Genomic DNA, 13,666 nt, shown 5'->3' on the forward strand with positions numbered 1-13,666 from the left:
GTCAATTAATGAGGTCATTTGGTAATTTTTGTTTTCTCACAAGGATCAAATCTTGCTTAGTTTATGTGCGGGACCTATGGGTAGGGCATGGGGTGACTTAACCCATCAATGAATTTGTGTTCATGCCACCAATGACCTTAACAAGGTCCCATATATAGTGGTGATTTCTAGACAAGTAGACATGCATTAGAGTTGCTAAATTGTTGGAAGAGTGACATTAGAATTTGATGTATGGTTTTTCCATATAAAGATTTATGACTTCATGTATGGGACCATGCATTGTTGGACAACAACACCGTTTTAAAAGTGGAGGTGACTCAGACTATCACATGCGATTCAACTGGACATCTCAAATTTTTCAATGACTAACATTTGGTGCTATTGCTAATAGCACAATTAATTCACCTAAATTTAAACTGCAAGCCACCATGCTTTGTCTATTTTATTTCTATAATTGATTTTAAATGAACAGAAGACAATTGTCCTTGATCTCTTAATCATATATAATATACATTGGCTCTATTAATTTGTTTGTAATTGTTGACTTTAACCTTGTGTCTAGCTTCACAGTAATTTCATGCTGTAAGCCGAGATTATTGACCGCCAAACCAAATTTTTATTTTTATTTTACTTGTCTCTTGGTTTCAACTTTCAACTCAGCACTCCAACACGTACACGATAGGTGATCATCTTTGTGTTTCGGTTGTAAAATCCTTCTCAAGTATATATATGAAAATTGGAGAGGTTGAAAGACTTTGTGGCTTTAACAAGATTTTCTGTGTGGCCAGCTTTTTCTTCTAGAATATTAGGGTTAATTTTTCATTTTATATGGCGTAGAGCTTGAGAGTTGAAAAACTAGTACTACCAAAAAAAAAAAAAAAAAAAAAAAAAAAAAAACGTGAAAACCGACGCTCGACCAAGGGTTGTGCGAATATTAAGCTAGAAAAACTTTTTGTCCAACCGCTTTTCAAAATTGCTTGATTTCACTCAACTAATCTTCAACTCATTCGACCAAATTTCCCAGACTTGTACGGTGAACAACTTTCTTCTGACTTCAACTTCAAATACACCAAATAATTACAAATAAACTTAAATAACAATTAAAATGAAACTTTTGTAATGATTACAAGCAAACTAATTTGTTATAAAATAATTAACCAACACCTAAAATACCTAATAGTAACTATCTAATTATTAAAAAAAAAAAAAAAACAATTTCAAGCACCCTAAAGTCTTCTTTGGCAAACTTGTTGATGACACCTAATACTTCTAAATATTTTACCAACCACCACCAGCAGCAGCAGTAGTTTTCCAATAAAACCAACACAACCATTATATATTTCTCTATATAATAACCTTTGGGACTTTTTTAAAAATACCAAATCCATTCATATAGTACAAAATGGAAGAAACAGTGAGGAGATAGGACAAAAGTTGATTTTGGGGATTTTTATTTATTTATTTAAATTCTAAGCATAGTTGGTTTTGGAGAAGTCTGAGACCATTAAAAACAGACACCCTTTCACTTTCATTGAGTTTAAAAAAAAAAAAAAATATATATATATATATATATATATACAAAACAAATTAGAATGAATGTATATTCTTGTTAGAAACATTGGATCCAAATGATATATTGTGGATCCAGTCCAATTCATAATAAAGAATTGCAACTCTTGATGAAATGATATATATATAGTTCTTGGTGACAAGAGTGACTTCTGGTGAGCATGAGTGATTTTTGATGAAGGGTTATTAGAGACAAAATTCCTGATCACTGGGTTGTGAGCTTTCACGCACTGTTATAAAAACAAACAAATTAAGTAGTGCAGTAGAGAAGAAAACACAAGTCTCTCTGATCTCTATGTCCATCAATTTCTATTAGTACTTTTTTTTTTTTTTTTTTGATGAATTCTATTAGTACATTTAGGTTGTGTATATATATATATATACGTATGTTTTATTAATTTTGTTCATGTAAGCATCACGTAAGTTTTATCAATATTCTATTCATTAGAGTCAGTAGGAATGCTTGCTAAAGATCCTACTTTAATTATTGTAAAATTCGATTAACAAAAAGGTATATGAATATAGAATTCTTATTTGCCATATTCTTCCATTCTATTTTCCAGCAACTCTTTAAGTTGTATACGCAATTGCGCATGGCAAAAGCATTTATTTTTATAGTATCAGACAGAAATGAGAATCGCGATAGGCTTAATTGCTTTCCGAAGTGGGTGGTCGTTCTCATCTTATAAGGACTATAAAATTTATAAAGCAAGAATGAGGAAAATTGAACAGTAAAAAACTAATTTTTATACCCTAATTTTTTGAGTCACTGATTGATTTTTATATTATCTAACAAAAGAAAAGGAGAAACAAAAACAAAGGTTAGTGGCTTTTTGGAATTGTATACTCTTGGGTCACCAACTGATTTTTATATCATCTAACAAAAAGGAGGGGAGAAACAAAAACAGGGACAAAAACAAAGGTTAGTGACATTTTGGAATTGTATACTTAATTAGAGAGCGAAATCAAGATTAATTGCTTTACTTTGTGAAATCTAGGAAGCACCTATATATTAGACAGTCTTCTTTGTTGAATATCTTTTTTTTTTTTTTTTTAATCGCAGGTGTATTCACTGCCTCCGACCTAATTAAACCTTACCATACATGATGTGAGATCACTTGAACACTAAATAGGGTATACCACTATTCAAATCCACAACCTTAGACTCGCAAGATGAGTTGTGAGACCTCCCTACCTAGGCCACCTTAATTTCCAAGTGGTATCTTCTCTGTTGACTATCACACATCAAGGCTGGGCTTTGTACATCAATTTGTGAGCATTAACCAAGTGAAATCATACTAAGAATGATTGATATTATTAGGATAAGAAAGATCATAAAATATGTGACATATTTTTGTCATCATAAGGACTGCCTTTTTTTCTTTGTTTCTTTTATACTTTTTTTGTTTTTTTTTTTTAAGGTTTATAATTCTGTTTGTGAAAAAGACATGTCTTTTAATTGTATCATCATGTAGTTGCCTCCAGCATGTCATGATGAAGACATGTCATAAAAACAATTCCTCTCCTTAAGTACCTTGCGATTTAATATGTTGAATCTCTAGCTGCGTTTTTTTTTTTTTTTTTTTCCCTCTGATATCATTTTGAATCTTTAGCTAGGACCACATCAAATACTGTAAACTCAACTTAATTCATGAATGGTTTAATCATTCAATTCCAATCAAATATGTAAAGATGAACAAGTTTGAGAGTGATGTAATTTGCATAATCATTGTGGTTTTAGTAAAAAATTTCTTGCTCTAGATCTATTCTTTCAAGAAAAAAAAATCTCATCTTCTATTTCATGTGTCTTATTTTAAGGCTTTTTTTTTTTTTTTTTTAATGTATTAATGATGTAGCATCATTTGAATAATTTATTATAAAATAAAAGGTTAAGATTAAAATAAGAGAAATGTTATGTCCACAACATTTTGACATTATTTTCACAATAAATCCTAATTAAGTAGTAAATTGTTATTGATTCTAATTTGAATTCACCATTTAAATTATTTTTTTGTCCACCCATAACAACTAATAACGAACTACCACTTATGATTTGTAGTGGAAATATTGTGAATATAATATTTCTCAATAAGGGAATTCTACGTGGTAGAATACCTTAAAAACTCTAGAAGATTTTGATCCTAATTAATTATTTCTTTATTGACAAATCTATTACTATATTTAATGGAAACTTTTCATTGTTATTGTGTATATAGGCAGTCCTTGATTATGGCTTGAATTAAGGCAATCAATTAACCTTGATTGAATACCTATCCCTTGAACATAGACAAATATAAAAAATATAGAGATTTTTCATGATAAGGAACCTTTGTTCTTTTCTATCTATTATCTACCAATTTCATGGTGTCAGAGCTAAAAAAAGAGTTACAAATAGTCTTCTTTTGATCTCCAAAATTTGTTCTAAGCAACTAGATTAGTCAGCCAACTCAAACAAAATAAAAATTCGATAGTCCTGAGAGCGCCACCCACACCTCATGTACTTTCATGCACCATCAGCATAGCATGTGCACCCTCATGGGTAGTGATACAACACCCCAATGAAATCTGATTAGTTTTCACCGTGGTGGAGTTAGGAATTTATTCTTAAAGGGCCAAATAAAAAATGAGATAATTAATCTTTTTATTTCCATATATACTATGTACTATATCCATACCATGTAGAATAGTTGATATAGTACTATTATAAACACAATTCAATATATAATACTAATTTTGTACTATTTTATAACTCAATAGTTTTAAACTTGTCCATAAACCTAGATTTTCAAATTAAATTGTAACTTTATTTTAGAAGATAAATTACAAATTATTAAGTATTAAGCATTGTAATTAAGATAATAAAAAAAAAATTACTATGGTGACAAAAATTCACACCTCAACTCACACAGTCACAGAGGTTTTATTTAGAGGAAAAACGAAACCTTGCAAATAGCATTACTGCAAATAATTTTTCTTATAAAATTTAGAGATAGTTATTATTAATTGTAGGCCTTATACAAAGTCTAAAAAGAATCTGGATAAGAGATAATGATGAGCTTAAAAGAAATGACAAGGAGATAATTGGTATCCTAACTAATGATCGAGCTGTTTGATAGTCACCAAAACATAGTAAACTAACGACTAATATTTATCAACTAACATCCAAATCTAATATTGGGACATATAACACTCATACATGCATGGGTCTATAATATATATATTACAAGATTTAAAAATAAATAAGCACATGGACACTATGACATCAGCACGCAAAATGTTGCCATATATGTTAGCATTAATTTGCTTTTACACGAACACCACATCTCAATGCTTAATTACTGTATATATGTTTCACCCCGAATATATAATACATCATATATGTAGTTGTACTATGTACTCGACTCGATTTTCCAACCCGGTTTCACTTTTTGATTTGCGTTGCTTGTTGCACTTGATCACTGCCCTTCATCATATCTTGATTGATTGGTAATGAATCCGATCGATCGAGCTCACGATATAATAGGCCTGTTCTCTACCACACTTAACAACAACCCTCAAAACAACAAAAAGGGGTTTCAATTTCAAAGCTCTGGAATCTGAATAATTAATGATTAATTAATGCTAATCATCCCATTAATTAATATTAGGCTGTGTTTGGTTGCCGTAAAACGTTTTTCGGAAAATACATATTTTCCGGAAATGCTAATTTCTGGAAAAGGAAAATATTTCTGTGTGTTTGGTTGCATTTCAAAAAATTTTCCGGAAAATATTTTCTAGTGTTTGGAAAAGAAGAAAGGAAAACACAAATCAGAAAACACAACCCAGAAAACACATCCAGAAAACCCGCCGGCGCGAAGGCGATCTCGCCGGCGCGATCGCGTTCGCGAGATCGCGATCTCGCCGGCGCGAACGATCGCGAAGGCGAGATAGATCGCCTTCGCGATCGCGTTCGCGAGATCGCGATCTCGCCGGCGCGAACGATCGCGAAGGCGAGATCGACGAACGATCGCGATCGTCGATCGACGATCGTCAACGAAAACGATCGCGATCGTTCGTTGACGATCGCGATCGATGAACGCGCTCGTCGATCGACGAGAGACGAGCGCGCTCGTCGATCGCGATCGTCGATCGACGAGAGACGAGCGCGCTCGTCGATCGACGAGAGACGATCGCGATCGTCGATCGCGCCGCTCGATCGACGATCGCGATCGTGCACCGCGCCGCTCGTCGGCGCGGTGCGATCGTCGATCGCGCCGCTCGATCGACGATCGCGATCGTGCACCGCGCCGCTCGTCGGCGCGGTGCGATCGTCGATCGCGCCGCTCGTCGGCGCGATCGTCCCTCTCTCTCTCTGATCTGGGCTCTCTCTTCTCTCTCTCTCTCTCTCTCTCTCTCTCTTTTTCCGGAAGTAAAATGAAGTGAAAATGAAGGCAGATTTCATTTTCCGTGGTCAAACGGAAAATTCGTGGTCAACCGGAAATGATTTTCCGGAAAATAACGTTTTCCGTGACAGCCAAACACCGAATTTTCCGGAAAATCATTTCCGAAATTAGTTTGAAGTCAATTCAAACGCACCCTTAATATTATTTTGGATGTGCATAATCACAATTTTTTTTGTAGCCCAAAATATGGGCATGTTTCTCAGAGGTAGGAAGTATTGTGGCGAGTTAAATCCTTAAACTTGTGATCAAAGAAGGTAAAATCTAAGGATACTTTTTGCCACTCATCTCATATATATATATATATTATTGGGAAAGTACACATTGCAAAATCTTAACACAGTTTGATGTCTTCTTGATCTCATTTCCAGACTCAACTTCGCTTCCTGATCCATGCATGCCTACTTGAGTTTGAGGGGATTAATGTTAGCATATCTATTATATTTTGGACAAAATTTTGCTACAAATTAACTTGGTTATAAATTTTAGACGTGGCAAAACGGGCGAGTCGGGTCGGGTTCGGGTCGGGTCAACCGGGTTGGCGGGTCAAAACGGGTCAATTGGGTTTCGGGTCGGGTCGGGTTGACCCGTATTTTTCAAACTTTTTTTTTTTTTTTTTTGCACTTACAAAAACAAATCAATGACAATCTGTTTAGAAAGAATGAATAAAATCAGTTAAGCAAATGAATTGCACTTAATGCCACTTGTTAATATCCTTCTAATTCTGACAGTTTTGACTTTTGAGCATAACAAAAATTATTTATAGTCATAAATTCATAATGGAAAAAGTCTTCAATGTTAATAGTTCACTGCCAAAATGCATATAATTACAAGTTTACAACTTCAAAAAGAGATAGATCTTAAAACAAATAAAACAAGTAAGCCAGCAAAGTAGCAAGTTATCAGTCTTCTTAAGTGCACATGTTCCTATTGCATTTAAAATAATAGTAAAGTTAGATTATTTAGAAAGATAAACTAAACAAAAAAATATTTAAAAATAAACATAACTTATTAAGTAAAGAAAAATAAGTAAATATTTTATAAAAATTACACCTCAATCTCAATCTACTCAGTGTTGGTAGCAGATTCAGCACTGCAAATATTCATACTTGTAAATTGTAACTCAAGTTGACCAATTTCGTCAGCATCTATTCTACAATACAATATTTTAATATAACTTAATGTACCATGAAAGCAAATCAATAAAGAATTAAAATTGTATAATTATGACTAAAAAAAATTAAATTACCTTTAAATCCATATAGCTAACTTTTAGTACATAACGTAGCTAGCAAGAGAACTTAGAGAAGTAGAGGAAGTGAGGAACTCAACTTTCAGGTTTCACTTTTCAGGTTTGTTTGTATAATTGTATTGTGTTTGTGCATTTTGTGCTTTGGCCGAGTGATGGACTACAGCTAGCAAGCTTTGAATGAGTTTTTTTTTTTTTTTAATGGTTGTGGCAGCCTTGGCCGGTTGGCCCTTGACCCTTGTCACTTGTGTAGTGACTTGTCTTGTCTACTGTTAAGCACAGTAGCATTGATGGTGTGATAAATATTGAATATATTATTATTAGTTTTGGTACTTTGTGCTTTATGCACATAGTATCAGAACGTAATTAAAAAAAAAATTTTAGTGAATTTTTTTTTTAACGGGTCGGGTCACGGGTTATCCGGGTTGGGTCGGATTGATCCGTAAAAAAATCGGGTCGGGTCACGGGTCAACCCGTTTTTACTTCGAGTCAAAAAAATCGGGTTCGGGTCAGGTATTTTTCGGGTCGGGTCGGGTCAGAAAATTCTGACCAATATTGCCATGTCTAATAAATTTATAACTAATGGCTACAACTCCCATTAAAAAAACTAGTATGTAGCCTCGTGCTACCGCACGGGAATGGATAAATTATTAATCATGAGTTCATTCATTTTTAAAAGGCTCAGTTAAGTCTAAATTCATATTATTAACCAGAAAATTTCATTAACAAAACTTAACAGTATATATATTTTACACAGAAAGATGAACCTTGGTGACAATGTTTATCCAAAAGATCAATTCACGCTTTTGAATCTTCAATCTCTATTGGTGATTGAAATTTTCGCAGTTTAAAAATTTTAAATTAAAAAAAAAAAAAAAAACCCTCAGAGTTGTACTCATTTTGTAGTTTTATGACGGGTCATTTTGTAACATGATGGGCATTTGTGTAAAAGAAAAAACCTCTGAAGTTCCATGGCTAATAAAAGAAATTCTCTCTAATCTCTTTTTATAGAGAGAGGGGTTTGTGCGTGTTTTTATATATCCTTCATAGTTGTATTATCACGAAATAGGTCCAATGGATTTAGATTGGTACTATCGATTCCCAAAGCATGAGTGTTTAATGTGTTATTAATTTCATCTCATTGACTTCTGCACATGACAGCAAAATTAAAAATAATTAGATTGTACACATGTATAGTAAAATTGGACTCCAATTTCAGATTCTAATTGAACAATTGGAATGATAATATATGATAGTAACAACAATAGGAAAATTCAAATAAAATTTCGCATTAAATTGTAATAATCTGAATAAAAAATTCCAGTAGAAAGATAGGGTGGAGTGATCCACTCCAAGAAGGCGACCAAACTTGCGTACATATAGAATAATAAATCTCTCTCCGGAAAATTTACATTGTTCGTAACCTTTACCTTCACTGAACATTTTAAAAACATAGTGACTCACATCTGCCATCCAGACATCTACAGCCGGGTCCTCTCCAATTCGCGTGAGATTCCATTGATCACTAAGTTCCTTTGCAACCTGCAAAAAGTATCATCCATCGGTCCACAGCAGTGCTTTCTTCATTGTTATAGGTGTCAAACCTGAACAAAACGCCAAATATAAGGATAGTGAATTTTAGGCATAATGTGCATCTAATCACATATTAGCAATTTATAACAAATATAATGATGCAAACTTTGTAAGTAAATAGTAAACAAAACCCAGTGTCAGAACTAAGAAGAAAGCACTTTAATCCGAAACTCAGTGCCAATGTAAAGATGCAAACTTTGTAAGCAATTTATAACAAAGATGCAAACTCTGGCTTTGCTATCTTTTTGGAAATTATGCAATGTACCCAAACCAAGTTCTTATCACCGATATTAATCTCTTTGGTTTTCACGTTTGACTACAAAATCAAGAGAAAACTTAATTAGTACAGTAACTCACTTGACCCGATACATAGAAGTGGTTTTAATGAGAATGAGTCCACATACATTTAGGCACATGATGCAAAATTTAACTTCAATTTCAGATTCTAGACACATGGCACAAAATTAGAGTTCTAATTTGGAATTCAATTTCACACTCTCTCTGCTTCACCTATTATTTTATATATAGATTAATATCACTACATATTTTAAAAATCTAATTGTAGAATTGTAAATTATTTATGTCACGTCAAATTGCGAATCAATTAAATATTATTTATTATTCGATCCATAAATTTATTTTTTATGCATAATTTTAGACTACAAAACCTTGAAGTTTAAACTTTTGTTTGATAACATAGTTATTGATTTTTGATCTTTTGAAAATTTTGTCAGTATGGAGGATATAACAAGAAAATGTTATACAATGGTGGATTTGTCAAAATTCATTATCTAATAAAATGATATTGAGTAAAATTGTAACCATTGACTATAACTAAATTTGTAGCCAAACTTTATTCTTATATTTAATTATTTAATGTAAACTTTCAATCATATACCCAGCTCTTGATTATGGTTTGAATCAAGCTGCAGGTATATCAATAACCTTGATTTTTTTTTTTTTTTTTTTGAGACTCAATTACCTCGATTCAATATCTAATCAAGGGGCTCCTGGGTCAACTCTCTTGTGTATATATCGATCCCTCTCTTCTACCTACACAATATACAAAAATGTAGGGATTTTTCACAAGTAAGAGTATGTTCTTTTCTTCCTATTCTTTTCTCATTCCATACTCTTAAATAAGTTTTAATTTGATAGAGAATGAAATTAAACTTGTTGATAATATAATGCCATATATTGAAATGCTTATTCTAATGGCTTCGTATGCAGTTTTTAAATGAAAGCATGGGTTGTGAAAATAAATAAATTTCATATACGCGCGTATACAGGTATATATACTGCACTCATGCTCATGCGCCTTGATATAGAGTCATAGTATAGACTGCATAATTCTAAGGAACCAAAGAGCCATTTGCAAATCCTCATATCTTCATAAGTCATAAGATAATAAAGTTTACTAGTCACTTTTCAGTTCATATTTATCATCCCATTGCAAAGCTCAATTGCTTGTCTAGCTTTAAGATTTTCAAGGTGGCTGCTAATGGAAATATATATGGATATCAAAGCAGGGAGTTATATGATAATTGACTCTGTCAAGACCAACACTAGAGACTGAAATGGACAAACATGTTTTCCTTGCTGTGTTTGAGTTGTCTGGCTACGCAAGAAAGATTGTAAATACTAAAAATTGTGTGCATAGCCCAAAGAGAAAAAAGGTGGAGGATAAAAAGAAGAAGGCAAAATGTCAGGCTTGAGGGCAATCAAGTGGAAGAAAGAAGCCATCATCAATGGAGAGAGTGAGTGTAAAAGTAAAATTGTACCAGCAATTACCTTCATACTCAAAAATTCAAAATAATTAAAGGATACGGTTAATATATACCCTTAGAGCACACATTAATCATTTATTTTTTAAAACATTTTATGGGGAATTGAAAAAGCTATAAAAAAAAAGTTGATATATTTTTATTTTTTTCATAAAAAATTTCTTAGAAATTGAAAAGGCTATCATTTCTTAAAATTTCTTAAAACCCATAATTAAAAGGTTCAAGAAAGTAAATTAATTTTGCGCATAGTAAAGGCTAAACCGGTAGGATTCTAGCTCAAAATTGAAAGGAAAAAAAATTAAAAAATAAAATAAAAATAGAAATAGAAATAAGGGCATGGCTTGCATATAGAAGCTTTTTTTTTAGGGTGAGCATATAGAAGCTTAATTCATGATTTTCTCGTAGAAACTAGAAACATAGTTTTCTTGAAAAACAATTCACATCCATTAACTGAAAATGAAAACCAAAAGGCTTAAACGATTACAAGAAATTAATAGCATTAGTTTTCAATCAAGTTTTAAGTAGGTGCAAGATGAATTAAGATCTTCAAAATTTTTTAGGATAATGATAATATCAATAACTTAATAATTTAAGTATCGATTTACGACCATGATATCAATAATTTAAGTATATACCAAAATAATGATGATTAACGATTATTTAAATATTGATAATGTAATAAAATCTAATTCACTTATTTTAAATTGAAACATATCAAATTTTAGAATTTGCATGATAGAATGTGAAGGTACCCAAAAATTTTAGGGTATTTTAATCATATCGGGGTAACTTCCTCCTAATCTAATTGAAGAAAGGTAGATCAATTGCTTAAAAGAGTAAAAGAAAGTTATCATAATCCCTCGCATAAAAAGAAAAATAAAAAGGGATGGAGAAATGAGTTTTAATTTTTTTTGGGGGAGGGGAGGAAAAGAGAATGGCTAGAAGTTAAATGAGCTTATTTTTATTGGGTTATTTTGTTTAAAAAATAAATTATATAAAGTACAAACCCTAAGAATTAATTTAAAAAACTATACCTAAGGAAATAAATAAAATAATTTAGAAAATAACGTAAACTAAACAAACCCTAAGAATTAATTTCAAAAACAAACTAATGAAAAGACACGATTTGCTTTGATAAAGATCTTGATCTTTGCCAAAAGGCCGGGGAAAGGAAGAGTTTGAAAAAGAAGTACTTGGTCAAAGAAATATCAACATTGACTACTTTTGGTTGTGTAAGTGGTTTGCTTTATAAATCAATTGATTTATCGCGTGTCCAACATGAATTCTTGATGAGACAGAAGAACTTTAAAGTGAAATCTTTCTTCTTCTTTCTTTTTTTATTTTTATTTTTTAAATTTAAGATAATTTGATCGACTACAATTATATAATTGGTGATTATTTATACTTTATAATGCTACGTTTTCATTCATCGCTGCATACTCTATAATTTTCACGTGTACTCATGACTTGGCAATAAAAGAAAATAAAACACCAACAATTTCGTCTCTCAATTATGGCCAACCATGCACTGAGCTAGATTAGAATTGTTTACTACAAATTATAAACTATTATAAATAGTGTATGTTTCAATCAATCCTGCAAGAAACAGTACCTAATTAATTAGACTCAATTTCATATCTAATAATATTGTCCCAAAAATGTCTATGTTAGAATTAGAAGAGTTAAAAATTATTAAATTGGTAAAAAAAAAAAAAAAAAAACCATTAATATATCATAAGCTGCACAAACCAAAGTTGGTTCAAACTTCAACTCAACCTTTGGCTATATCCCTAATTCATCTTGGTAATTAATGAAGAGTGTCACAGTGCAAACTATAATTAATACTCCATATATATTCATAGCATTATGAAGATGTGCAATTACTAGTATAATATCATAAAAGTAGTTTGCAAAGTATGGAACTATAAACTATTACGATCACTTTTTTTCAAGATTTTGTAACAAAACACCAAATTGATATGCTACACTCAGAAAGCATATATATACATTATATATAGTCTATATTACATATCATTTTATTTTCCTAATCATATGATGAGTATATATTATAAAGGGGCACGTAATGGCAACGTAATGATCCTGGAAATCTAGAAAAAGATGTTTGCATTGAAGCTAATATAAAGTTAAAAGAAATAAAGTGATAGAAATAATGTCTGCTTCCAATAAATTAAAGCAAGGATTCCAAAGTAGGAAGAGCTTTATTTTTGTAGGTTTATCTTTATATAATCTATAAGACTGATTGCTATTTGAAATGAGGCCCGTGCTTTTCCTTTGCAATTTGAAGTTATTGCATGTAATCCATCATTTGTTGGTTGTCAACATGAAGAAAGATAATCTAATCTTAATTAGCTTTTGCACAAATTAAATATCTTAATTGGCTATTAATTATACCATCTTTTTGCCTTTTGGTTGCTTTCAACAAGAAGTGAGGAACTAGAAATATCACAGAGAGAAGGATTAGCAAAAGCTCTTCTCAAATGCCACACATGTAATGCTCATTGGTTTTGCACTTGGCCCAACAAAGGGACCTTTAAGAGTCTGTAGTCAACAGGCAAATTCCCTAACTTTTGGTAAAGTACTGTAAAGGGATAAGTGAGGCTTGTAAGTTGGAATCAACTACATACATCCATGGTTTTGCAGAAAGAATTCTTTAGAGGGAAAACTCTTCTTGTTCATGGTTTGAAAAGGTGTTCAAAAAAGTAGCGAACCAATCGTGCAATCAAAGTTCTCTTATCTTATGGAAAACATATTGGTAAGGTTATTAATTACATTAATATGGATTTTGGATGATATTTATGACTAATGATAGGTTTGGTCATCGCAGAATTGCAAAGGGACTCTGATTAAGAGGATGGATAATATCTAGAGTGGTGTTTATTTCGCTTAGAATTTAGAAATCACCACTTCAAGTCACGAGTTAAGTGCAAAATAGTGAACATGTGTACTTTGTGTGTAATAATATATGCGCACTAATTATTACCCTAATATCAATCAATAATTAGTGTACATAT

Source organism: Quercus robur, chromosome 9 (assembly GCF_932294415.1).
Source record: "Quercus robur chromosome 9, dhQueRobu3.1, whole genome shotgun sequence".
Taxonomy (NCBI): Eukaryota; Viridiplantae; Streptophyta; class Magnoliopsida; order Fagales; family Fagaceae; genus Quercus; species Quercus robur.